The sequence below is a fragment of the Athene noctua genome, chromosome 1 (genome assembly GCF_965140245.1).
Source record: "Athene noctua chromosome 1, bAthNoc1.hap1.1, whole genome shotgun sequence".
Taxonomy (NCBI): Eukaryota; Metazoa; Chordata; class Aves; order Strigiformes; family Strigidae; genus Athene; species Athene noctua.
This window is the reverse complement of record NC_134037.1, coordinates 61567962-61582894: the sequence shown is the minus strand read 5'-3', so window position 1 is coordinate 61582894 and position 14933 is coordinate 61567962. Positions and strand designations below refer to the sequence as shown.

The following is a 14933-nucleotide window of genomic DNA, read 5'->3' as shown; positions in this document are numbered from 1 at the left end:
GGAAAGAAAAATAGTAAAATAAAAGACACGAGGTATAAGTTATCCTTATATTTATTGCCTAATTTTGCTTCTGTAATGGGAAAGAATAACACTCTTGTTGTTTCTAATTGATATTCCGTGTTGGTATACAACACGGTAATTTGGTTCTGCTGTTTCGTTCGCAATGACAGAGCAAATAAGGGTGATTTTCAAGAAAAACAGATTTCAGTCTTGTTTAGAGAAGTGAGAATAACTTACTAGAAACAAATTCCAAACCTATTTGATTAAATTAAGATGTATATTTAACATATACTTCCTACACTAAATCAGTCATTTCTGAAACATAATCATGGTACTATAGACCTAGGAAAGGTATGTAGGGAGAAAACATATCCATGGACGGATATTAGAAGGGAGAAATGACTGGGTATCGACATACTTGCACAACAATGCTAGCATTACTTTGACGTGAGATCTAATGGTACTGTATGGAGAGATGTCACATCACCAAGTTGAGAGGTGAAAGAAAACACATTTTTTAAAACAGAATGGTTTTTTGGATCGCATGATAAGTATTTACATTGTCAAATTTTTCATGCTTTTGTTTTACTTCACTTTTATTTCTTTTTAGATTGTACCCCAAACTCCAATACCTGGATGCTCCCAAGGACTCTGCTTCTGTGATTTCTCACATGACATGATTTCATACACACCAATATCAATTCCATAATACAAGTGACCAGTGCATAAAAATTCATGTGAAATATATTTCCTGTAGCTGACAGCTGTCTGTTGATATTACACAGCAAACATAAACATGACTAAGTGCCACAAAGGCCCCCAAGCTTGGGACCATAATGAAAACTCTGAAGTGCACAACTGAGCAACTGTTACGGGACAGGGCTTTCTAGTCCATTGCCCTGTGTCACCAAAAAATTAGGCCTTGGATTATAAAAGAGATGCAAGAGAAACACATATTTTGTTTTAAATGGGTTTGAAAGGAATTCATTTTAGTCCCCAGGAATTCCTAGGAAACAAGAGCCTCTGAGGACTCACTGCTTTCTCTGGAAAAAAAAGTCCAGCTTCCCAAATATTCCTGGCCTACTCCAAAGAGCCATTTTCTTAAATGAATGTGGCACATGACCTTACTCAGCTTGAGTCATATTTTTCACATTTTATTCTCATGAGGAAGATAAGAATAGTCTTTGTTGAAAAGAAGTATGTCTCCCTCAGCCTCCCATCCAGCTCTCTATCCTGTTTTCCAATATAACCTGCCTCCATCTGCTGCCTTCCTGCATCATCACTTGGGTCATGCTCTGTGGTCTTTGTGAAGAGCCACAACATGGTGCTTACTCACAGTGGATAGCAGACCATGGGAAACCATCCAGCAGAAGAGGCTGGGGAGCTATGATCTAATTTTTTTCTGCTGTTCAGGTGGTGAAGGGAGCTGCTGTGCTCCCTAGGAACAAAGGTTGCCTTTCCCAGAGAATGATGAGACCTGTTAGAGATGACTGGGAGTGTCAGTGAGACGGGTATCAGAAAGCCTTACATTAGAGCCTAGATTTAAGTGAAAGACCAGGGTAAATTTTTTTTTTGCCTTAATATATAGAACTCGCTACAGGCTAATTTGCACATACTAAAATAGTATGCAGTTAAACACAACCAATCTTCAGATCTTAAAATCTTGAAATCTTAAGATTTTAAGAAGGAGGCAGAAGAAAAATAAACTCCAGAACAGTGAATATAAACAGCAAGGCTTCACAGAAGGTAGGTTTCTGAAGTCTGTGACTTCTTCGTGGATTTCTGTTGCATTTTCTTCTAATTAATCTAATTTTAAAAACTCAGCCTTGGAGCCAGAAGATTTGGATTCCTGTTTTGATTCTCTGACTTTGAACACGTATTTAAAATTATTTTAAAGTAACACATTTTAAAAGTATTATAGTTTATTTTTTCAAATCTGTGTGAGAACATCGGGCTCTGATCCTGGGCTTTTACTATCCTTATACTAAAATTGCCCACCAAAATACTTTGGCTTAACCTCATCTGCAAAAAAACTTGCAGTAAGATACTTGATATTCTTGTTCCACAGTTGCATATGCTAACAGCGTGGGCATAACACAACTTCTAACCCAATGCTCTATTTTTTTTTTTTTTCTTAGATGTCACAGGCTGACAGTTGGAAATACCTAATTTACCTCACATTTTCCTTTGGAATCAACACTGGTGCCAGGAGTAAGGGTGGTGAAACTGCAGGCTCCTGTAAATTAGTATACCACCACTAGATGATGCTCTATAACCTTTCAATATCTCTATAACTTTCACACATAACTGAAAAAAAACATTTAAAAGTCAAAAGACTGGAATAGAACTTCAATACACTGACAATATGCACATAAGCCAAATCTTAGCACTTAAGTAAAAAAATCTACATTCCTCTCCCAGTCAGCAATTGTTGACAGATGGATGCAACAAGACCGTACATCTGATTTTAGGGCTTCTTGTTCCAGACCAAAAATATTGTGGCAATATGCTACAAAATGATCTTAAACAGACCTTTAACAGCAAAGGTGCTTTCAAAAACTAGTAAAAAAGTAACTTCGCTCATCAGTTTTTATACTGGATCAGGTGTCAGTTCTTTTCCTGAAGTAAGGATAAGGCCTTAAACTGGCATAAACATCATAAACCGTACTTGGACTAAGTCAACTTGGTTTTGATCCAGATGAAACTTGTCCTGCCAGGTAATACACTAGTGTACAGAAAAAGGCTGTGGTTGAAAAACAGGCTCTGGAGTCATTATGACTTCTCCTAGTTTTCCTATAGGAAATAGCTCCTCTGATCTCTATGACCCTTGTATGTATGATGGCTTCTGTGCATTTTGCATCTCTATGTCACTGTTCAGACACTAACCAACCGTGAATCTGAGTCTCATGATGGATAGTTACAGACAAGTCCTTTCCCACATTTTCATGAGGTTTTCATCATTTTCAGAAATACTGAAGGGCCAAATCTCAACTTTTGCTGTCTGGGAAGCAGTCTGGCAGCTGCTCCGGCCCCAGGGAGGTATTGATCTATGTGGTTTCCAGAACTCCCTTGTCAGGGGACACTGCCTATCCACTAATGCTCTCACCAGGCAGTCATGGATAAAACTCTGATGTCACAGATGTGCTCATTTCACATCACTGGTGCAGGTCACCATTACCTGAATGGCTTGAATCAGACTGATTGAGAGGGTAATTGATCAGGGCACAAGGGCCTGAATTAGGCTTTAAGCTTGCTTGAAGAATTAGTTTGATCCTTTGCCAAAGCTTTGGTAGTGATTACAAGACGTAGCTTTAAAAGGTTATTCAGCAAGGGCTGCAAAACACTTCCAAAAGGTGAGTTGTCTGGCTAAATCTAATTGATTTTCTTCTTTTTGGTCATTTTTTGGGGGGTGTTGCAGTGGTGAAAAGAAGTCTCACACTTTTGTAAAATCTTATGGACTTTTCAAGCCACTACTCAGAGACAAACTCTATCCATTAGATGGATGCACAAAAAATTCCTAATTTTCAGGAATGTGACTGAGCCAAGTTGTACAAACCACTGATTAAGTATTAGAGGTCTTAATGGATAAAGTTACCCATTCCTTCATACATAAATATATTTAGTCAATCTGCTCATTTGCTTAAGGTTGAAATGCACAAATGCCCTTGGATTATGTTTATTTTGCTTGGCACAGTTTACCCTCTGCATGCAACATGTCAAGGTTAGGAGCATCCCTACTCCTGCCTGTCACATGCCATTCCTAGAGTGGCCTATTCCATCCTACTCCTGCTCCCCTTCCTCAATGGAGAGCCAGGGAGGAATCTGCTTCTGACAACTCCCACTGCTCCTGTTCCATGTTGCCACTATGTGACAGAGGCAAAAGACAACGTCTTTAGTATCTCCTGCTTCCCATCCTGTTTCTATCCCAGACTGGAATGGAGGGAGGTTCAGGAAGAATTCAGATCCTACATTACCTGAAGAACTGAGGGGGCACACACGGAGCAGTGAAGATCTCTGTTGGGCTTTGTCTCTCCTCTGCCAGGCTTGCCCTGGGTCTGGCAGGCTCTGTCTTATCATTGCTACTCTGGTCTTGCTTTGTAAGGTTTGCTCACCAAGATACATGGAGAACTGGGCGACTATGCTTAGTTTTCAATTTGGCAAAGAAAAGAGAGATGGTGCTAAATAACAACCATGTGTCCTTTGTTCCTAGATGACTATGTTATCTGACAGATGTTGTGAGTCTTCTGTTGCTGTATCAAAAAAAAAACCCCACCCATGCAGTAATACTATTAATTGCAGCATAAATTTAGTAAAAACATTCATTAACACCACTGATATTTTACAGTCAAATGACAGAAGGTGTTTCCACTGCCTAGTCATTAAGACATTGAAATATCTATCTGCAGTTTTCTGTTGCTTTATATGTGGGAAAACAGTTGTGCTGGTCTTTTGCATATGATAACAGTCTTACAGCATTTCACTAATTCAAGACCCGGTAATCATAGCGTTCACTTAATTCTAATCTAAAATCAAGAAAGAGACAAAATGCAGCAAGTATATGTAGTGTCCAAGAAAATATATAAATTAGTGAACACATCCTGTAATGAATAAGGGCGACAAAAAGGTACAGCAATTCCACCTGTACACAACTTACCCATCTCTTCTAAGATATCCTCTCTGACCACATTTATACCCTGTTCTTCTTGCAGCTCCTTTTCATTTAATTATGTTGAAAAACAGAAGACATGAAAATGCATATGAAAAACATAAGATGCAGGGTTGGGTTTGATAATTCTCCTCTGTTGGACTCTCAGCAGAATCCGATTATGATTGCTGTTGTGGGACGATTTGCATGGCCCTTGAGTGAAGGGCCTCAGAAGTGTCATGCTGCTGCCTGTGAAGGTGTGTGGCTCCTCAGCGTCCCAAGAGGCACAGAGCAGACTGTGGCAAGACTAGTCAGTAGAGCACAGAAAAAAATGAGCATACTTGGTTAAAATTTCCCAGCAGACTTCTGCAAAAATGAGTGGGTTTCAGGGAAATCATTGAGTAGACTGAGCAAAGCATCACTGAGAAATCCTGTTCAAGGCAATCACCACTGTACCAAAGATGTATGTTCTCAGATAAGACACAGCAGAGCAGATGTGCAGGCTTAAGAGAAGGAAGAGAGATCTGTAGTGGTAAGAGTTTAGCATACTTGAATTTTATATTATCAGAACTAGAGCACAGGGTTTTATAATGTTCTGCTAGAGCCTGAGCGCAACTTTGGTCCCTGCCAAGTATGATTACAAGTATGATGATAAGAGTGTAACCAGGGAACAGAAGCTGCTACCTCTCATACGAACTAGAGGAATTCTGACTTAACGACACTCATTCTCAGCAAGGCTTTTCTGTCTGTTGTGTATTAAGCTCATGTCTCATCAAGAATATTTTAATATGCAACTAAACTTCTGTACTTACTGTGGTGGGAAATGAGGCTTCCCTGCACTCGGGCCCATTGTCTTCTGTTTTGTTGGTATTACTTCAACAACAGTATACATCAAATACCTGTCTTGCAATTTGCCTCTATATGCTTCCAAGTGCTTTATGGAGAGATCAACATCCTCCTTTAGGCATGTGGGAAAACAATTTGAGTCTTCTGGTTCACCGAGGATGCTAGCAGGAGTGTTCCTTACTCTGTGAAGCCGTAAAATGAGACTGCTTCACAGCTCCTCAATTTCACATCTTTGCAGGAGCACGACATTTTTTTGGTGTACAAGTCTTTGCTGCACTATACAGACAACACCCAATGTGCAATTCTATCTAACTAACTGCTTTATTATAGTTATGAAATTCTCACATACAGCCTAGAAAATTGGGCTGAAAGGCTATAAAAATAAGCAAAATCAAATAACGTTCAAACTTCAGCATTCAGACTCTCAATGGCTCACAAAACATCCTGTAGTGAGGGAGAACATCACCACAAGAGTTGCTGGGCAAACTAGTTATTCTTGCTGAAAGAGGGATGTTCTGGGCGCAAAAAAAGTTTTCACATGTGTCCTTTTGTGAGCTTTAATGGTAGAGAAGCCTTCAGTACTGGGGTTTTTTTAGTATTCCAAGCTATTAAAGGTATGGTTAAAAAAAAAAGAAAGCTGGAATTGTACTTTGACTTGAACTTGAATTATTATGGATTAATGGAAAGTGCATGCAAATGAGAAGTGGGTAAAAATATTTTTTTTTTCCCCTCAAAAATTGAACTCAGTCCTCTCTGAGAGAAGGGACTTAACTTCCCTGCGTTAATCTGTTTTTCATAGCTTGTTCCAGGATTAGATCTGAAGGAGAAGCGGGGAAGAGATGGCAGTGAATATTATCATGACTTTAGGAGACTGTGACACTGAAGGGCACGTGGTATACAGCCAGCATCACACAGGAGATCGGAGTGCACTACACTGCCCTGGGCCTGAGCCTCAACAGCCCCAGCTGAGCACAGAGAGCCTTCATTTCTAGTAACTACAGTACTTTCTCTCAAAAGAAAAGCTTCATTATAAAACTGGGAACATCTAGTTTATTGCTTTAAGCGACTTTTATTTTGCTTGTATTCTTTTTTTGTCATACAAAAATTTTTACATGCAAAGACATCGAAGACAACTGTTGCTTTAATAAAGTCCATTCCTAAAATCTCTTTGTAGTACAAATCATTATCATGATTCACAGAATTTGTCAGGTTATGAAGTATTTCAAGTGAACAGTATATTCTCTTTTTCTAATCATGGCAGCAATAATCAATGATTTGAAAAGATGCATTTGCTTTATAGCAGTTTATTTAGTAAAGCTTCTAAATTAAATCTGTCAGTGCTCAAATCACTGTGAACAATCCTGTGTAAGCTTAGAGGAGACACTGAGTAAAATGGCCAAGGAATCTTAACGTTCGGGGCTGGCCATTTTAATGACAATGTGAGACTTGCTATTGACCTCAGTGGAGCCAAAATTTAGTCCCAGAAGATTTTAAGGGATATCCCTGTGATATGAGGTTTTGTTCCTTCTTATACATGCCTCTTCCACAATTGCAGGACAACTTGAAGCATGGGAAAAGAGGGTGAGTTTGAAAGAGAGGATCACAGCTCTTGTGAGCAAGTGTGGATTTACAGCAGGTTGAGTTTATGTGCCTTTCTTTGACTTTCTCCCTCAGTAATGAATGAAACCTGTGGGGTATCCTCTTCTGTAGATAGATTTCGTTAATAACTGATTAGTTAGGCCAAACACAAACACTTGTGTTTATTGCTGACTTTGCTGGGATAGATACCATGTTCACCCCACACTCAGACTCAGAGGAGAGGGAGAGAAGATACTCACTCAGCAACACCCTTTCCAACCCAAAGGCATTACCTTAAGCTTAAGGGTACCCTTTAATTACGGTCCCTAGTGCCTCAGATCAATAAAGGATTATCTCAGATCTGTCCTGCAGAATTCTGATTTTCCATAGGCAGCAGCATCAGCTGCTCAGGGCTTACGATTTGGTATGTCAGTGTGACCCAGAGCCTTGCCGCCAGACTACAATGTCACCTGCCTTGCCCTTACTCCACAAAGCCTGATTGTTACTTCGCTTGTAATAGAGTTACACCAGAGTAGATGTGCTGTGCTGAATAACATTACTCCACTGGGACTCCAAACAAGATCAGGCTATCAGCACCTTGTCTCTGCTGTGCTTCTGCGAGGTGCAAAGCATGCAGGAGGGAGCTAGGCTGGAGAAGACCAGCATCCCCCGGGAGCTTCCCCTGCAGGAACAAGATCTCTCCTATTTCCATTCTCTGATCCTCCAAGGCTACCATAAAGGCTACAAATGTAACACACCAAGTCTGATTTCCCAGGCTTCTCCTTGGAAATGCTCCTTCCTCTCCTACACCTCCTCTCCCCGCCCCCCACCAGCACCATGGCATTGAAGAGGGGCTGCTTGATGGGGTGACGTGCGGGTGAAGTCACCATAGAAACGGGGACTCTGGCCTCATTCTCACACTGAGCTGCTCCCTGGCAGCCCAGAGAGAGCACATAAGCTGTTGTAGGTATAATCACAGCCGATCGAAACTGCCTGTCCTTCAAAACCTTGCAAAGCAGTATCATCAGCATAGACAAGGAAGGGTATTTGGGGCAAATAATTTGCTCAATTGTTCTCATATGCAGCCCCTGAACCAAAAGTCATGAAACGAACCTGTTATATGTAGTTCTCAAAATACCCACAGATCTTTTTCTGTGCACATGTACCAGGTGGAAAACCTGATATCCTGATTTTGCTATTTTGATGTGTGCCAGAAGTCCTCTAATTTCTCCAACAGCACTAGTGCATTATGTAAGAAGCTTGGATATGATCCAGGATGTAGACAACAGCATAACAGTCATGATAGAAAGCCCAGCAAATTGGTGAACAAAGGATCAGATTCATTATTGATTTATTAATTTTCAGCTTGCATAATTACAATGATTTTTCCCTAGCCTCTGCAAGTGTAAACTAACAAATAAAATGTCAACTTATCCTACTCAAAATCCATAAAGTCATAGGAATGAAAAAACTTATTTTCAAAATTACTTATGCTGAGCTTTCACAGGCATTTAGGAGAATAAAGAACAGAGATAAATTTGCCAACATTTTCAAAAGTTCCTAGTCCAATCGTTACCTCTGAAAATGTCATTAAGCTCACAAACGACTTAGATATGTACAAGAACACAGTGATCCTGAAATACACGTTATAGTGAATAATTACCAGAGAGGCTAATCTTATCAGTAAGAAGATGACAATAAGGTAGAAAGTAATTCAGGAGGCACCGCAGGTGGAAAGGCAACCAACTGTTTAACACCAGCTCTTGGAAAATCTGTTTTGAATTTTGCATCTGGAAGCTTATGTGTATGGTAACATGATGCCACCTGGAAGTCAGTGTAGCAAGATACAATTCCAGCCTAAACAAATATACACATCCATAAGTTATCAAAACAAGCATCCCAAATTAACAAGGAAGTAAAAAAACCCCAAATCCATTAACATTAAATGAGCAATAAATAAATTTAAAAAAACCCACTCTCAAGCTTCTCAACTAACAAGACTCAGACTGTTTCATCACCTGTTTCCTCACTCTAGCTCCTGCCTTTTCAAGGTAAGGGCCTAAGTCTGTAGCAGTCAAAGAGATTAGGCACTTCAGAGTGTAATTTAAAGTTGTGCAGCTTCATTTTACACTTACCTGACTGATGCAATGACCAGTTGCTGAGTTGTCATGGATTAACAAAGAAAAATCACCTACTGTGGTGACCTCTGGAAAGGACTTTGTCTCATTAGTCGCCAGGTGTAGGAGACTGGGATGACCGTGCTTCCCCCAAACATTGTTTAGGCACAGAGAAAGGAGTCTGTAAACCCATACGGATGCAGGCTCTGTTGTTGCCGCTTCCTTTAAGCTGTGGTGGAGCACAATGGGGTAAGAACCTCTGCAACCTTCTTAAGTAGGTCATGATCAGGATTTTAAAGATCAAGATGAGCAATAAACCCTTCATACTGACTATGGGCCACCACTTAGTGAGATGCACAGGTTGTGGTATAGCATCCCTTGCAGGAGGAAGCAGGCAGACTCTGGAGTGCAGCCTGTTCATGAACAACTTCTTTTAAGATCATCCATTTAATGCTAGAGAAGAACTCTGAGGTAACATGGAATCGTTGCCCTTTTTATAGTTGAAATCTCTCCCTGGAAATGGCTGTTTGAACATATTGGTACTGTGTTAGTGCCCAAACAGGGATATTGTTTTTCTTCAGCAGCCAGTGAACATGCTATGTAAAATGCAATGAGACAGGGTACAAGACTGATTAATCTCAAGAAATTCTGTATTTTAGCTTTCATTCCTATGATCTTAGCTATAACATTTTCTGTACTGTTGCTCTCCTGTTAGCCTCATTAAGTAATCAAGGAGCTTTAGATGGTAATGCAATATATAGACTATGTAGTTATATGCATGCATGACAGGATTTATGTAAGTTTGGTATAATCCTGTCCTCTGAATATGAAAAAGTAGAGTGGCAGCAAACACAGTGATGCAGAGAGACTTTTTTCAGTGTAAATAATGTCTTAAGGTCCAAATCCATAATTTTATTTTTTTTAAAATCATTCTAGTAACATGAGGTATAGCAAGTCCAGGAGAGACAGACTGGTGGAGGTCGTTTTTCCATTAGAGATGGTTGAGCAACACTAGACTGTTTCAGGGCATGATCAGTTCTGTCATTATTCTGAACAATGGGTAGAACTGCTTGCTGTAGAAATAAAAATAGGAGTATAAAACTTCCTGAAGCCTTCAGAAAGGCTGAATGACATGTTTGGTTGCAAAAAATAAAACCAAGCCTTTATTTTATAGCTATAAGAATTGAGTTCTAATAAGCAACAGACCTAATTTCACCTAGTTTTATTATTCTTTGACCAAAGATTGGTCTAATTTTCATTGCAATATGAATTTTTTGTGCCTTCTCACCCCTTGTGACACCAAGAAACCATCCAGGTGTTGGAATGCAAGGGTTAAACCAAGACAGGTATGTCACAGTGCAAGACATACAGGCTTCCCCCTGACTGGGATATAGGAGATCCCTTATAGGTATGAAGGCTGAAGCTGTTTCCTTTACATAGGTGAAAAACAGTGTGAACTACTTCCCCCATTGGGATGAATTGTCAGCGACGGTGCATATGGTATCACTGTCCCTTTGGTGGGGCATCCGTCCCCTTGATGGGTCCTGTGGGTATGAGGATGTGGATGAACAGAACGTGAAGCCTCGATGTGCCATGCTGTAGCCATTTTCGGCTGAGGAGCAGATGTTAAAGAGTATGAGGAGGAAAAAGGAGAGAGACATGACAGCCAGGACCACCATGATTTTATGTAATGATCTGATCAAATGTGTGTGCCAAAATATGCCTGTTTTAATGATTTGGTGCTGTTAGCATGTTTCTATTTGATGAGTGGTATGAACTTAAAACATTATCTGTTTCTTAGCTTTTCTTTTTCACCCAAATGTTATTCCTCTTTAATATAAACTCTTTTCTTTTTGAAATATCATGATTTGGTGCTGTGCAGTTCTGCTACACAGTACATCTGGAAAGCTCTTCCATTTCTAAGTAAATAAGACAGGAGAACAGTTATAAAGTTTTCACTGGTTATTCTCAAATTACTGCTTGGTACAATAGACATCTGGGCCATTAGTCAATATATTAGAAATGGGTGACTTAAAGTCTCAGACTTTCAATTTTCTATGGAGAGAGGAAAAGGGCTCTGGTCTGGCGTATAATTAGTCGTGTCCGGCACATCTCCTTGGGCAGGGAGATAAGCTGTAGCCTGTGCCAGCTGGGGCATTGCCAGTACCACGAACTAGCACAGCACGCTCCAGCAGCATCTTGTTCTGCCCCAGCATAACCCAGCATATTCCCAAAAGGGCAGAGGAGGTGAGTAAGCAATGTGGCTGAAGTACAGCAAATGCATGCCACCCAGGCATACTCCTGGAAAAGTGTCCTCTCCAGCCTGCTTCTGAAATCTGTTATTAAAGAGCTTTCTACTGAAAGCTAGGAGGTCATGCTTGGGTCATGCTTTGAGGGTGTTATGTAAAGGGATTCTCATCTTGTCTTAGGAAAAGAAACCTATATGACTTAAACTGAAACTCTGCTTGGAGAAGAAATTCTTCCTCTCTCTTTTATCTTCCTCTCCTTCTCTTTCAGTCTGGTGTCCTTTCGTCTCTTGCACAACTACATACAACTAAACACAATCATAGGCTGAATAAAAAAATGTCTGTGAGCAAGCAATGATGGGGACTAGAAAACAGGGTATTCACAGCTCTAATTCAAGTTAAAATACTTTTAGATATTGAAGGCAAAAAAAGTATTGAAAAAGTCATAGGTGTGCTCTACCAAGGTGCAGTGGGTTACCAATGCTCTGCATGACAAAGAATCTAAGGAGGAAGAATGAAAAAGGAACTAAGAAAATAAAGGAAGGTGGGAAAGAGAGGCAAAACTAGAGAATGATACTAACAGGATAATAATTTTCATATGAAGCCAGATCAAAGATCTTTTATCTTATTGCTAGGTATCTGACTATGGTTAATAGTGAATGTTAGAATTGAACACAAAAAATACATACTGATATCTTTCCTAGACAATTTCCCAGCTCAAAAAAATGATCAGTGGAGAGGTTTTTTTGAACTATGTGTTTTGCCTTTGTTGTCTCCAACTGATTTTTCTTCCATGACTTTGTTCAATCACTTTTTACACTCACACATACCCTTATATTCACAACACTCTGTGGCAGGGAATTGAATGGTTTAACCACAGGAACGTTTTCTTTTCTGTTTGTTTTGTTTTTTAATTTATCACATGTTTGTTTCTTCCATTCACATTTACATCTTTGCACTACTTGTATGGGAAGGATCTGTGAGTAAGAGTAAACATTTTACCCTTGTTTACCTTCCTTACTAAAGGCTGTAGGGACCTGCATCTCATTTCTCCTCAGTCACCCAACTTCCAGACTGAAAACTCCTACCTACCTAGTCACTTCTTGACCAGGGCCACTTCTGACCCTGACCGCTCCTCTCTGTGCCTCACCCCCTTCCACCATGCCTGCTTTGAGATGGGGGACCAAAACTGCTCTAGGTAATCAAAATCTGTCTGTACCATGGAATTATACTGGGGCAATAATGATGTTTTCTGGTTTGTTCTCTACTTCTCCTTAAATAATTTCTAATATTTGATTTCCGTTGTTTTGTCTGGCACTGGCATTTGAGCCAATGTATTTATACAACTGTTCAGCATCATGTCAGTGCTTCATTCCTGAAAGGTAATAGGCCGCTGAGAGCCCCTTGTTTTCCATATGAAGTTAAGATCTTTCTTTCTCTGTATTATTTTCATCCACAGTTTCTTAGATACTCTACAATAACATCTGATCATAAATGGAACTTTTACTGTATTAACTTTTCTGTATACAAGTCTTCACACTGGACTTACTTATTCTAGGGTAGACATAATTATTGTACCTATTATGTCACGACCTGAATTTCTGGTGATGTAAAATACCTATAGAGACCTAGCAGCAAATTTTCTAATAGAAATACAGCTTTTATTAGAAAAAGAGTGCTTTAGTTTGTGTAAATTAAACCCATTCCTCCCACACAGTACATGATATGAGTAGAAGCATTTTCATGTCCATGTCAATTTTTGTAACTGTATCAGCACTCAAGTTTTAGCCAGAATAGAAATTTTGAGCATAAAGTCAACAATCCCAAATGACACTGAGAGGTGGGCAAATTTTGCTACTATAAGATTGATCTCTACTATCAGACACGTGGCCTGACAATATGGGTGAAGATAATCCAATGGCCTGATTTTCGTTTGAATACTACTGTGAGAAAATAAGAATCTGTATCTTTCCAAAAGAACAATAAAACTTGTAGGTGGTATGAGATGTCATCATATCCCATTTTTGTTTTACTGTGGAAAGTCCATCCAGGGATCTCATCCACTGAGGGAGCAGAAAAAATGCTAATTGCTGTCCAGTTCTTAAAGGCAGAACTGCTGTGCTTGTGCTTTTGGAGGATATTGTGTAGATGAGATGTTGTTATTGTGGTGACCTCATCACTGCTATTCTGTAATCTATCCAACACTTTCATAGGAATATTTCTCAGCTCTAACACCAGAAATATTTTGTAATTTCATTCCTCGTGTTTTCAATCAATTATGTTTAGTTGGTATGACTACAGTTAATATTTATGAGTTTCAAAGGCCTAACAAATCATTAGATATTATGGATTTTAAAAGTAGCTTTTCATCATTCCAGTATTTTTCTTCTTCAGCATAAATGTTCCATTTCCTATTTTCTGATTGTCCTCAACTCATCACATCTATATATATCCAGCTCATGCAGTCCCTGGGCTCAAGGCTGGAGGACACGCATCTGCATGGGGGAGGGGGGGGGGGGGGCGGGGGGGAAGCACCTTCCCACATCTCAGAATATGCTGTTTCAGATGTGTTGGGTCCTGCTTGTCATATCAACACCAGATTGAGAGGACTGTGGGGCAGGGGCAGCTGGAAAGGGGGCAGCTAGTCTCCCCGGAGCTTGCCCTCCCTCAAGGGCTGCGCAAAGGCTTCACAGATACATATATATATGTCCATACAACATAAAAACCCATGCAGATGTATGCATGTTTTATATGTGTGTTTACATGTGTGTATGCACACACATTTATGTATATAGGTATGTACACTGTATTTGTGTATATATATGTATTTTGTATAGGCATGTATGTATAGATGTATGCATGTATGTATATGCTGGTACACCTCTGGGCACGAAATCCTCTGTGAATTATCCCTCGGGAGGGATTTCCAGCCCCGAAAGCCAGCCTCCCCTCGGCGGGGGCTGAGGCAGAGCCCTGTCAGCTGCTCTGCCGAGCCTGTCCTTGCCGGGAGTTAGAGACGCCGACACGCAGACACAGGTGGGTCCAGGACACTCCCACACGCGGCCATCAAATGGAAATACTCCCTCCTCGGGGGCAGGGGAAGGGAAGGGAAAGAAAGCCTTTTTCTCTGCTTTTCTTTGTCTGTAATTGGGAAAGAGTTCTAGCGCGAAGTCTTAAGATCCCTCTAAGGTGCTTCAGAGCAAAGGTAAATTCACCTCATGATAAAACCCAGGTGAAAAGATGACCGCCTCGGGGGTCTGCCCACGATAGGACTAAACGGTCAGCGCCCCGTTCGCCCCTGTATTCATGCGAATAAATCAGAGGAAGGGATGATTTTGAGTGGAGCGGAGCGGCTTGCCTTTGTTTCTGCCCCCCGGGCTGCTGTCGGAGGGCCGCGGCCCGGACCCGCCGCGCTCCCGGCGCAGACGAGGGCAGGGAACAAAGGAAAATCCCGGTACCGTCCTGCTGTAACGGGGTGTGCCGGCGCCCGGCACCCCTGCC

The 14933-nt window shown here is 40.6% G+C and overlaps 1 protein-coding gene across 2 annotated transcripts in view; it reads left to right on the top strand.

Annotated features, from left to right (window-relative positions):
* The first annotated feature begins 14436 nt into the window (after positions 1 to 14436).
* Positions 14437 to 14933, top strand: part of MTCL3 (MTCL family member 3) — a 35103-nt gene continuing 34606 nt past the window's right edge. Inside the window, exon 1 of one of the 2 annotated variants that reach the window (XM_074896275.1) lies at positions 14437 to 14468. The gene's annotated coding sequence lies outside the window, so the exon portion shown is untranslated. Of the gene's footprint in view, positions 14469 to 14558; positions 14638 to 14933 lie in introns of those variants that run through there. The other variant, XM_074896273.1, reaches the window with a different exon arrangement.